Source organism: Micropterus dolomieu, linkage group LG23 (assembly GCF_021292245.1).
Source record: "Micropterus dolomieu isolate WLL.071019.BEF.003 ecotype Adirondacks linkage group LG23, ASM2129224v1, whole genome shotgun sequence".
NCBI classification, from domain to species: domain Eukaryota; kingdom Metazoa; phylum Chordata; class Actinopteri; order Centrarchiformes; family Centrarchidae; genus Micropterus; species Micropterus dolomieu.
In genome coordinates, this window is record NC_060172.1 from 21054192 (window position 1) to 21067863 (window position 13672).

Consider the following 13672-nt stretch of genomic DNA (forward strand, 5'->3'; position numbering starts at 1 on the left):
ACTCTCGCTAATGGAACATGGAATTCTAGTGATAAACTGCAGCTATGTGGAAGTTGTAGTGCTAAAGCACACAGCATAAAGAAGTGAGAGACTGGATGTAGCTTAGAGGTAGAGGTCTCCCACTAGTCGGATGACTCTCAGCTTCCCCCAGCCCAGCAAGATGCTGAACCCCAAATAGCTCCTGAAGGGTGTGCCAGTGTGTGAATGATCAGTTTGTTTCTGGTGAGCAGTTGGCACCTTGCATGGTAACCTTTGAGGGAACAAGTATTGTCCATTTACCTTCCAAAAAAGTTGCCAGGACGACAGAACTTCAATCCACTCACTGTGCCATCAGCAAAGTTAATATGTGCACCACCAGCAGGAGTAGCTGAAGTGATAGGTAAATTGATAAATTTGATTGTAAATAGAACGCAAGGCCTGTCCACAGATAATGCACCTGTCAATACAGGAGCAAAAAATTCCATTGCATCTTTAATAAAAATGGCAAAATATATGTCCATGGGTGCTCCTGTCACCACATCATCCACAACACTGCTAAACATCTGGGCTGGGCTTTTTGGGGGTGAGTATGCTTTCAATGACCTATCCGTTAAGCGTAATGCCAAGTTAAAGGGCTTATTATGCTGTGGTGTAATGAATTTATGACCAAAATATAATGTGATCAAAAATCATCATGTATTGCAGGCGTCTGGATTTGATCCAGAGGATCAGATCGTTGATGTGGGAAGCTGCTTTAGAGGTAGCATCCATTTTAGAGGTTACCAGTCCCAGTGTAGTACAAATGAATGCAGAAGATTTAGATTGGATTTAAAAGATGATATTTAAAAATCTTGTCATATAATTTTTGGGAGTTACATAAGTCATTTTCATAGTCCATTTTTGTTGATAATTCCTCCCTGAGAAGATCTGAAAATCAGTTGCATTCCACTGGTAGCTCATCCTGAAGAAATAGTCAAATAGTCATAACACAGACCCAGGTTTGATGATTTTCCACGTGTGGTAAGACTGTCTCTTGGGTGTTGAGAGAGACAGTAAAAGTACGCTAAAGGGAAAGACATGGAAAAGAACAAGCTGGAGTAAGGGGTCAAACACAGGATGGAGCTGTGTGTATCATAAGAGGAATGAGCAGTAGGAGCCTGAGGTTCTCATCTGTTGGGTTAGTACTATGCCTCAGTGCACTAAATCAGATTCCCAGGGGACTTGCATACAAGCAAGAAGCCCTGAGACATCAGAGAAAGGGTACTGTAGTACAGCAAAAATTAACAAACTCCAGTAATTCCAACCCCACAAATGTGCAAAACCTATTTGTGCTGTTAGAGAGATTAGTGTAAATGCATGAAACAGTAAAAAGAGAAGCATGTCTCATACCAGAGGGAGTAAACAGAAATAAAAAGAATTAGGATAAAAAGAGAATTTGAATGCCTTTCAAATCGAGGAAATCTGACTTGCAGCTATTGTTTTAGTGGCTTTATAAGCTCAAAAAACAATTTTAGATATGTCACATCTTGTCGCCACTGGAGGAAAGTGGCTGGATACCATCTCTTTTGTGTTGTGCAGAATAGCAAGCTGGGAAAAAAACATTTCTGCATTCAAAATTCTACATCACGTTCACTTTTATTCACCCTCTATGTTTTGTTTGATAAAGATATTTTATTCATATCCAGGGGATAATTGGGGATTAACGGCTCTAAGCTGGCATTTTGATGGCTTTTAAAGAACACTGATTTGCTTTGAGACAACCAATAGTGCATTTCTAAGTTCTATGGTTTGATTATGAGCTTGTAGGAGAAGGAGTCATTGTGAAAACAAACAGGAGCATGAAGGAAGAAAGGGAGTGACTTCAAACTGAAGTGAAGTTGTCCACCCAATTACACATGGTTTGTAAACTATTTAAGCAGTCATTGTTTTAAAGGATACTTTTCTTAAATTTGTCCTCAGTGAATCAAAGGTCTAAGGACTATGTATGTTTACTTATTCTGAAGGGGGCAGAGGAGCTTATATGATTGGCCATTACTGATAACATCCTCCTTCAAACCCACTGATGATGTATGCTAATTTATAATACTGTATTCCTCAGGACAGCTTGCTAAGAGCATGGAGCATGATTGACTGTGTAGTGGAATGATGATGAATCTTGTAAAGGATCGCATTGTTTAAATCGTAAAACAGCTGAAAATGAGCCTTGCAAAGAAGGCTAAAAATGTGATGGCTGGAATCTCAAAACTTTCAAATACACAGAACATAATATGTATGAATTTGAATAAAATATTGAAACTGAGAATAATTTCTTCAACAATCTAAACAACAATTGCTGTTACTATACAGGTGATCAGTTTAACATGAAGGTAGGGACAGTATGTAGTTTTCAGTGGTGCAGTTTTAAGATTGCAACTAGGTGTGTGCTCGTACGCGTGCTTGAACCATAGTCTTCAAACCTTTCATATCAAGATCCCACAATCAACAAACACCAGCTTGCCGGCTGTAGCTTTTCATACAGACATGTTCAGGCTCTGTTTCTACCAACGTCCCGGCTCATACACCGCAGTGAGCCAGCATTTTGGCAAAATACTCCCGGAAAAAAAGGCAGTGTGACAGCGGCTATAGATAGACAGGGAGACAGCTTCACACAACATGCTGAAAAACTCAGGTAAACTCTACACCGTTATAATAATATATTTATCAGCTTGAGGTTGAACTAATCCATGCTTTTTCATAATAATGTTACATTTACTTAATTTAGCTGACATGATACATCTGCGTTAGCTCGCCTGCCAATTTTCAGTAACTAACATTACTATTTGTGTGTCACAGCAATAGACTCAGCAATGTCAGCACAGCTAAACAAATTGGAAGATAACGAAACAGTTAGTGAGCTAGACTAAATATTATAAATGAGATTGTTGCGTCACTTTATAACTGTTAGACCACAGTAAGTAACTGTAGTGAATGGGCCTGTGGTGTCCTGCGCCATTATGTTGCATTATTGTATATCTCAACACATTCTTCACTCTGCTACCATCAGGACGTAGATACAGATCCCTGGCCTGGAAACGGGCTCACTATAGCAGGAGTTTTATCCCCTCTGCCAGAACACTACTCAACAAGAGTACTTGCTAAGAAAAAGGTATGTCTTGGTTTGGGTGTTAATTTGTGTATAAAATGTATAGCACGTTGTTATGTATGTTCATGCTGTGTATATGTGAGGTAATGTACGTATAGATTGTGGAAACAAATTTCCTGAAAAGGACAATAAAGAATCTAATCTAATCTAATCTATATTATGTGGGTCGTGTAAATCGAGGCTAGTAAACAAATCGCTCCATATTTGCTTTGTGGTATTACATCATTTCTTGCAGGCTAAATCAACACTTTGACATAATACCAATGGTACAAAGGATAGTAATGTGTATCACTGGTGCAGTAATGTGGAAAGCCATAACATTACATATGGTTTGCATCGGATAACATTGGCAACCACTTGACTCCACGTGACTCTCCATTAAGCCAGTCTTTCTGATGCTGACTGTTTTCACCCGACATCATTTGATTCCCTAGCCATATGCAAACTCATTAAGCTTCTCTGTCTAGCCCTTCCGTGACACGTTTGCCCTGCAAAATGAGTTAAAACAATGCAAATTAGCCATGGGATGTAACAAGCTCTCATTGGTTAGAGACCACCCACCTCATACCCAAGATATGGTTTAGGGTTAGACACTTTTGGGAACATAAGTGTACTTGCTTGTGCATTTTTCCCTGGCTTTCACTCTCTTAAAATATCCAACACGGATATATCAAGAATTTTAAGAGACAATGCCAGTGCAATGTAGCACATACTCTCAGAGTGTAGCACCGGTAGACACTCAACTTCAAGACAGTCTGCCTGCAGGTCTCCTCTGTGGGGACGCTTCCTGTGCAGGCTCTGCTCTCAAGTCAGCTCCACTGTCAGGACAGGAAATAATAAACAGAATTTACATCCCCCAAAGGACATAACTTAAGCCATTCTCTGTTTTTTTAGTTATACTAAGCCTTGTGACAATGGTAAGTGACTGATTTGCATTATCCAAAAAATCTGTATGCTATGGCAAGCCATTTTAACATTTATTAGCTAGAATGGATATTCATTACTGATTTCTGCAACATCATTTTGCCTGGTCAAGTTCTAATTAAAGATAGCTGTGATTCCATCTTGACTGGTATGATTCAAACTACTTTTGCCATTCATGTGTACGGGGTTTGTTATTACAGATACAGCATCTTGTAAAACCAAGAGATCTTTTTTTCCCCTCAATTTAAGAGATCTGCATTGTCTTATCTTAAATTAAGTTTTAACTGGTCAGAAAGATTTTATAGAAATCTTAAACTGGAATTATGAATAGTCATAATTTAATTTTAGATAGATGGTATCAAGTTATAGATATCTTGAAATGACTTTGATTATTGATATCATTCTGCGTAGTCAAAATGTAATTACAGATGTCTTGAATTAGAGTTTTGATTAAGCATTTACAATCACATTGCAGATATCTGTAGTTATGTCAGAAACTACAGCTTGCATCTGCTAAGGTGAAAATGCTTTGCTGGGCAAATATCCAGGACGAAGCCTCGCATGCATGTCATGCACCACACTTCACCTATTAAATGCACTAGAGTACTGGACAGGACCACATGTGCCAGGAAAGCTGGGCAACCAGAAGTGCACAGTAAAAAAGAGTTGTGTCGTGGAAAGTGTGTGCACAGCTGACAATAAAATGTACATTGGCTGTGAGTGGACTGTTGTGTCAGTGTTTTATGCTGAAGAAATTCACAGTGGCAGTGAGACTTGCTATATCAACAAAGGTGGCTAGTGTTAGAAGGGCATAGGTCTGCATTTGTCTTAAAATGTTGACTATGACGTTGACTTTATTGTCAACAACAAAAACAAAAGAACAACCAAAGAATTAAGTTTTTCTGTCGTTCAGGCCATTCATTCTAGATGGCTACTTAAATAACATGCAATGGCTTTGCTGGCTATATGAATTATTCCTATTGGAAAGGAAGTTAATGTAATGATAACATTTCATATCATAACATTTTCAACACTTTTTCTGTCTTTTGAGGAGACAGAGAGTTTTATGTGACTAGAGATAATGGTACTGTTGGTGCAGCAATTGTGCTACAGGAAGACAACGTGGACAAAGTGGAGTTCCCCAATGTACTAAAGATGGGGAAAGAGGAACTGGATGAACATGAGAGGGAATCCATCTTGAAGCCATTCAAGTATTATTTTTACAACATATTTTACAACATTGGAGACATGTGGAAGTTCTGTGAAGAAATTACAGATGGGTATTTGCTGAATGGATAACAATTAATGCACTATTATTGTGATATGCTGTTTGCTGAATAAAGGTAAGGATGAAACAAAATGTTTCATAATTTTGTCAATTTGTGTTTTTTGCTGTGTTTTGTTTTTTACGTATTTAATAATTCACTTTGACCACGAAGAACACAGAGCTAAGTTTATTTTAAGATAGGCCTTTTATTGACCCCCAGGGCATTACATTGTTTAGCAGCACAAGGACAGAAATAGCTCAGACAATTAGAACCAAATATGAAATGAATGGTGGTTAAGAATAGAAAATAAAAATACAGGGAAGCTAAACATAAAACAGTTCAAAAGTCAAGCAATATAATGTACATGTAATGCAAAGTAAAGTATTTGTAGGAGTTAGAAAAAAACATCTACTCTAATAGCACACAACAGAATAGTGTATAAAATGATAAGATGCTAATTATTTTAACTCTTGTGTTGTATTAATGTTTTTGTTACTCAGCCAATGTTTGCGGGTCTGATGTTTATCCCAATTACAAGCAATACTAAATAATAAAAGACAGCATATACAGTTAATATTACTCGAGAAAGAGCTGTTTCTTCTGATGCTTTCCTGTGTTCCAGTCTGCGTTTAGAGATATCCATTAACATTTAGGTGTTTTATCAAAGCGACCTCCAATACTATATACAGGGATTGGACAATGAAACTGAAACACCTGGTTTTAGACCACAATAATTTATTAGTATGGTGTAGGGCCTCCTTTTGCGGCCAATACAGCGTCAATTCATCTTGGGAATATACATAGTCCTGCACAGTGGTCAGAGGGATTTTAAGCCATTCTTCTTACAGGATAGTGGCCAGGTCACGACGTGATGCTGGTGGAGGAAAATGTTTCCTGACTCGCTCCTCCAAAACACCCCAAAATGGCTCAATAATATTTAGATCTGGTGACTGTGCAGGCCATGGGAGATGTTCAACTTCACTTTCATGTTCATCAAACCAATCTTTCACCAGTCTTGCTGTGTGTATTGGTGCATTGTCATCCTGATACACGGTACCTCCTTCAGGATACAATGTTTGAACCATTGGATGCACATGGTCCTCCAGAATGGTTCGGTAGTCCTTGGCAGTGACACGCCCATCTAGCACAAGTATGGGGCCAAGGGAATGCCATGATATGGCAGCCCAAACCATCACTGATACACCCCCATGCTTCACTCTGGGCATGCAACAGTCTGGGTGGTACGCTTCTTTGGGGCTTGTCCACACCGTAACTCTCCTGGATGTGGGGAAAACAGTGAAGGCAGACTCATCAGAGAACAATACATGTTTCACATTGTCCACATACCAAGATTTGCGCTCCTTGCACCATTGAAACCGACGTTTGGCATTGGCACGAGTGACCAAAGGTTTGGCTATAGCAGCCCGGCCGTGTATATTGACCCTGTGGAGCTCCCGACGGACAGTTTTGGTGGAAACAGGAGAGTTGAGGTGCACATTTAATTCTGCCGTGATTTGGGCAGCCGTGGTTTTATGTTTTTTGGATACAATCCGGGTTAGCACCCGAACATCCCTTTCAGACAGCTTCCTCTTGCGTCCACAGTTAATCCTGTTGGATGTGGTTCGTCCTTCTTGGTGGTATGCTGACATTATCCTGGATACCGTGGCTCTTGATACATCACAAAGACTTGCTGTCTTGGTCACAGATGCGCCAGCAAGACGTGCACCAACAATTTGTCCTCTTTTGAACTCTGGTATGTCACCCATAATGTTGTGTGCATTGCAATATTTTGAGCAAAACTGTGCTCTTACCCTGCTAATTGGACCTTCACAGTCTGCTCTTATTGGTTCAATGTGCAATTAATGGAGATTGGCCACCAGGCTGGTCCAATTTAGCCATGAAACCTCCCACACTAAAATGAGAGGCGTCTCAGTTTCATTGTCCAACCCCTGTATGTCAGAGCAACTAGGGCTTAAGTGTCTTACTCAGGGACACATTAGTGTCTCAGTGGATTTGAACCCAGGATTTCTCACACGAAAGGCATGTGTCTTAGCCACTACACCATCACCACCCCCAAACCATTGTATGCTGAGATGTCCAAGATGTTGAAAAATATCACAAGTGGCCAGCGTAGAGTTGATATGTTATGATATGATGATATGATGACGTAGCATTACATGCAGCCCAGAACTTGATTCTGTATTTTGCGAGTTTAGATAGTAGGCTACAGTGGTATGAATAAGTGTTTGCCCCCTTCCTGATTTCTTTTTATTGTTTGTCACACTGAAATGTCTTAGATCAAAAACAAATTGAAATATGAGACAAAGATAACACAAAGCACAAAATGCAGTTTTTAAATGAAGGTTTTTACTAATAAGGAAAAATCCAAACCTACATAGCCCTGTGTGAAAAAGTGATTGCCCCCCTGTTAAAACATAAATCAACTGTGGTTTATCACATCTCTGGAAAGTTCAAAGAGTTCAGTTTTTTTAGCCATGCCCAGGCCTGATTACTGCCACACCTGTTCTCAATCAAGAAATCAGTTAAATAGGACCTGCCTGACAAAGTGAAGTAGACCAAAAGATCCTCAAAAGCTAGACATCATGCTGCAATCCAAAGAAATTCAGGAACAAATTAGAAACAGAGTAACTGAGATTTATCAGTGTGGCAGTGCCCCCACTTGTCCCAAACTGTCCTGATGGCAACTAACTTGTCTCTCTGCCATCAATCTAGTCGGTCTTCTCGGTAATCGAAGCGGATAATCATGGAAATAATGTGAAAGTTTTCCAGAGACATTGTAGCACGGAAAAGTTCTCTGCCAGTTTCTGCATCCCACAGGGATTCTGCCGCGACCTCAGCTTTCCCTTGTTTCAGCAACTTTATTTGCATTTTATTTTCTCTGGTTTTGTTTTGTTAAAAGTTATCAGTCCGTTAAGTTACACTAGTGTAATTGAAGAACGACCAAGTTCTTTTCTTTTAAGCTTTATTTGTCGAGCTAACCCCACCGTGGTCCCGCCAGCAGTAACAAAGGACGACCAAACCTCTGACCCGAGCCAGGGTTGGGAAGGCCTCCACTGCGAGTTTCTTCAGTAAGCCGAAAAAAGACGGACCTCCGGAGCAATTCCCTGCCAGAGAAAGCGACGGCTTTAAGCTGTGTTAACCGAGAACACACGGATCTCTGCCAGTGTGAGGCTGTTTAACAGCAACCGGCTGGGAGAAACGACATTCAGTAAGACCAAAACCCTGCATTCTGTGATCAGTGATGTTCCATTGTTGTTAATCCATTATCTTTAGTCCTTAAACTCATAGCTTGCGTTCATTAGCGGCCCATGTGAATCAAATTCTCCCACAATAGAACCCACATTCTCATTGTTTAGCCATTGTTATTTCTTTAATGTATATGTAACCGCATTTATAGTCACCTTAGTTGGTTAATAAATTCCACTGTAATCAAAGGAATTGTGTGTGTGTGTGTGTGTGTGTATTGTCTCCAAGTCCCTGCCATGAGAATTTACCCCTTCGATATGAGACTGACTGATTTATTTAAGATAACTGAGCGATTATTAACTAACTGATCACTAGTGAATAATTGTATAATTATTAAAACGCTACCCAGAGGTCCGGAGACTCTGGGTTAATTAAAACTCCGGTGGTGACCCGCAAAATGATAGATTTATGGATTAATATTTTCTGAATATTAAAATTCATAATTTGGTATTAATTCTCATAAGTGTATTAAAACATAGTAGACATGCAACACACCACTCTCCAAATTTGCCTCTAAATTAGTGCAATCAGAATGATTTTCTAGATTTCATCTGGGATGAAAAGTATAAAACAAGACTCAATGTCCTGCATGCGAGTAACTGCCATTCGTGTTGCCCTCGTTGCATCACATTGACCTGCAGACCCAAAGGGTGTCCCTTTCTTTGGAAAAAGAGACCATTTATTTTCACCATATTTTGACATCCATATTTCACCACTACTGGCTGTTAATGGGCTGCAGACAGGCTGGTCCTGTGGCTGGTCCTGCAGTAGGCCACTAATGGGCTGATCCGCTGGTTGGCTGTTGACGAGCTGGTCCCGTGGCTGGCTGCTGAGCGGGATCTGAGGCTGGCTGCTGACAGGCTCATTTTGGAGTTGGCTCAAGGTCTATTTCATCCTCTTCTTCAAATTCACTGTTCTAAATTGCCAGAAATGTAAACCTCAAATTCTGAAAAATCTAACTTTTCATTATCTTCCCAAGCTTCTCTCTTATCGAAAATCATCTCCAAGTCCCTCTGATCAGCTATTTATTTGTTGTGTTCCACCGAGCCAAGACCAAGGAGCCTGATGTTGAAAAAATACTAAATTGCATCACTTTTCTATTGGTAAACATGGAAAAGATCATACAGATATATAAAGAGATATATAGAATCAATTTATTTCGAACATGTAAAATAAATTGAATAGCATGTCATCATTGCTCATAATTAGTTCGGTTAGTTTACTATTCAGTTTCTGGTGTTGCTTCTCATTGTGTCATTTCGTTTTACAAGGTGGGTGAGTGAGTAATGAATAAATTGTTACATTTGTATTTTTTTTCTATCCCACCTTACACCCCCATACACTATTCACCATCTTAAACCATAACTTCTGTGGTCCATTGTTCAGTCCTGACAACTTATAAAACTAATTTTTATCCACCACAATGACTCGCTCAATTTTTCTCCCTCCCTCACTTATGCTCCCACTCTCGATAGTCTCCAAAATGTCATACTTTCAGAAAGTTGTTGAGAGTTTTAAGTTGCTCAGTCATTGCTGTCCTTGGTAATTGTACCCATCCACGTATTCTTCAAAAGAAACACTGAACTTTTTTCCCCACATTTTGGGGGTAATAGGAGACACACATAAAAGGAACAATTGAGTAAAGGTGAAAACAATCATTGTAAATGTGTCATTTTCTGGATGGGTCAATTCCTTCCCCCAAAATAAGTGCAGTAATAAAAGACGCCCCAAATGTCTTAATATGGGAGTTTGCCTTCAGTCCCCCCTCAACATCAAATGCCTTATTTTGACATCAAGCACAGTGGTGCTGCAACATGTCCTGACTGTGATATGGGTATTCATGGTTCCCAGAACCTTTGATCAAAATTTCATGTATCATGACTGGTCAAGAGGTAGGGTGAGGGCAAAACCTTTTTTTTTTTCTACGCTAGCAACCTGGCTCTTGGGATGGTTCTTAGTTAACAACTAAGATGATGAACAAATCTTCTAAATATCAGCATGATGATGTAAGCATTTAGCTAATCTGCAAAAGCACAGCCTCACAGTGCATGGCTGTAGACTCTCACTGATAATATCCACAATGCCATGATTTTTACAAGCCCATTTATAACTTAATGTTTGACATGCATCAGATATAAAAAGCTGAGCTTTCAAAATATAGAGGGTCCTTGTCAGAACACCAGGACTGACATTTCAAAATTAGCACTGTCACAAATTAATAGCATTGTCTGATCTGTCCATTTCAACTTCTAGGGGCTACTAGTTGGGCTTTAATGTTTTACTTTTGGTGTTACCATTTTAAATTCCAAAAAGGGAAATGTGCTCACCCCTCATAGTACTGGTTCTTCAGCAGTAATGCTTAGAGCAACATGAGCAGACAAGGTAAAATGATGGATTGGGATTGCTCAGCTTTGGCATGAAAAGTGAACATGGGTTTACTGTGTCACAATACAGTATTAACCAGATATAAATTTGATCTCTCAGCCGTAAGTCCCACTCATCTTGCTGGTGGAGACACTTCTTTAAAGTGGCAGACCTTAAGGTTTCAGTCCTGGTTGATTTGGCGACACCTGATAACAGCAAATGCGGGTTAATATTAAAGGTCACAAAATTCCGGGGGCAGCAAAAGCAGCTATTGTCTTTTTGATAAAGAAGTCTGGCAGTAATTGGCCCTTTTTTACATTCTGTGAGCAACCATAATCAGATTTTATGCTGCAAACGACATGAGTCTGCGATGTGAAAGTAGTTGGTTACTTCACTTAGAAGTTGGAGGTGTGCAGTCAATCGCCTGCAGCTCTCCATCTAACAGCTCACTGTGGCTGCTCCTTCCTGTTCCATTACTCCCTGCAATATTTCAAACTGATCTGCTGTCAAATTTCTTTGACATGACTGACTGCTACCTTGTTCTGTAGAACAATAGTCAGTACTAGTTAGTGTTTGTCAGTACTAAGGTCACTGACAAACACATTGTATTTCTTGTGATTACTTTATAATAAAGGTTAACTCGTGTTTCACCATTTAAATGTTTTTAATGTGAAGCTACAGCAGTAGGAAATGTTCACTTTGCATTAGCTGTAACTTACAGCATGTTTTCCGTGAATGTCGCCACAGACACCCAGTTCGTAATATTTAAAATCCATCCATCCATTGTCAACCTCTTATCCTGCGTACAGTGTTGCGGGGGGCTGGAGCTAATCCCAGCTGACATCGGGCGAAAGGCGGGGTACACCCTGGACAAGTCGCCAGTCCATCGCAGGGCCACACATAGACGAACAACCACACATGCTCACACTCACACCTAAGGAGAATTTAGGGTCACCAGTTAACCTAGTCCGCATGTCTTTGGACGGTGGGAGGAAGCAGGAGCACCCAGAGAGAACCCACGCAGACACGGGGACAACATGCAAACTCCACACAGAAAGGCTGTGGGCAACCTGGGTTTAAACGCACAACCTTCTTGCTGTGAGGCGACAGTGCTAACCACTGCACCATCGTGCCACCCAATATTTAAAATATAAAGATTAATTATACTTTCACCTGACAGCCATCGGCGATAGATGGTGACTTTGATTAAGAGGCACTAATTTAAATTCTGTAACTATTACTAATGTGTTTATTATTTGTTTATTTGATTCCAGTTTCTTGACAAATGTTTCTGTTTTACATATACAAAATAAACACTTAAATACTAAAATGAAAATCTTCAAGATTGTTACTTTAAAGCAACATTATGTAGTAATTTTATCTTAAAATAACAGTTTCAGTATATTTTGATGATACACTGACTTGAAGGAGGGAGAATGGCGTCTCTGTCATTGCCACTCCAGGCCCGGAGCGCCTGGTATTGCACTATGTAGCATTGGAATCCCAGGCTGAAGAGCTTTTGTGACGACTTTATGCTTTACTGCACCATGTCACACACCAACACGACTCTACCGCAAGCAAGCTATAAGAAGAAGCAAAACGTAGCAAAAGGTCTGCATTTTAAAACAAAAACGTAGTAGTGTGGATGTAGCCTTAGGCCTGCTCTTTGTGTGCAGGCTGCTTTCAGGCTTTTTATTTTCCATGTAGGTCTCTCTCTCTCTCTCTTTGTTCTCATACTGTCTAGTCCCAACACGTTTTTACCATAAAATATCAGCTGGTGGAGAGTGGCGCCTGTGTAGTGCCAAAGCCAGGATATGGGCAACAGCAGCCTCTATGGACATAATTAGTTAGCTAATAGCAGAGGCAACGAAACTGAAGAGGACGGTGATGGAGCAAGCCTAGAGGAGAAAAAATGCAAGAGGCTGCTGGACGTTGGTGAGAACTACTTGCTATGTCTTGTGTTGTCACACTTGCTTGATGTTAGACTGTGTTGCTAGTTTTTGATGCTAGTTTTGGGTAATGAGTAACAGCTGTATCTACGACAGCGGTGAATAACACAAAATTACACATAATGTTAATGAGGTGACCAAATCCTTTAAAGCTACATAAGATAAACTGTTTCAGCTCCAGATGACACGTCTACCATGATCAGCATGTTCGTTATTTTTTGTCAGAAGGTTAGAGTGAGAAAGTAGTATAAGTTACACTCTTTGTTATATTTAGCAGGAGTACATTTGGGTCTGACTGGTTTGTAGTCAGACAATCTGTACAACATGCCCAGATTTTAATAATACATTGCCTCTACAAATCAAACTCATTCACAGAGATAACGCTTTGCTTTCAGCAAAACTGAGCAGCGACTGTGGCTAAATGAGCAGGGCAGAATGTGTGTTGACACTGGTCACATAACCCCTTGAGGTCAGCAGACATACATCCACCTTACACACACACATACACACACACACACACACACACACACACACACACACAAAAAAAAAATCTACACACAGAGTTGAAAATTAGTTTTCTGGAGCAATATGCGGCAAAAAGCGCAATCTGCAGCAGGTCACAGGGGTATCCAAGAGCCCTGGAGACTTTCAGAGCAGGCGTGGCCTCAGTGTGGATCTATTAGTGTGTGTAGAAAGGGTAAAGCGCACCAGCAGGTCACAGCACTTTCTCTCCTTCTCATCACACCAAAGAAGGTAGACAACAGAGCATACCAAAACCA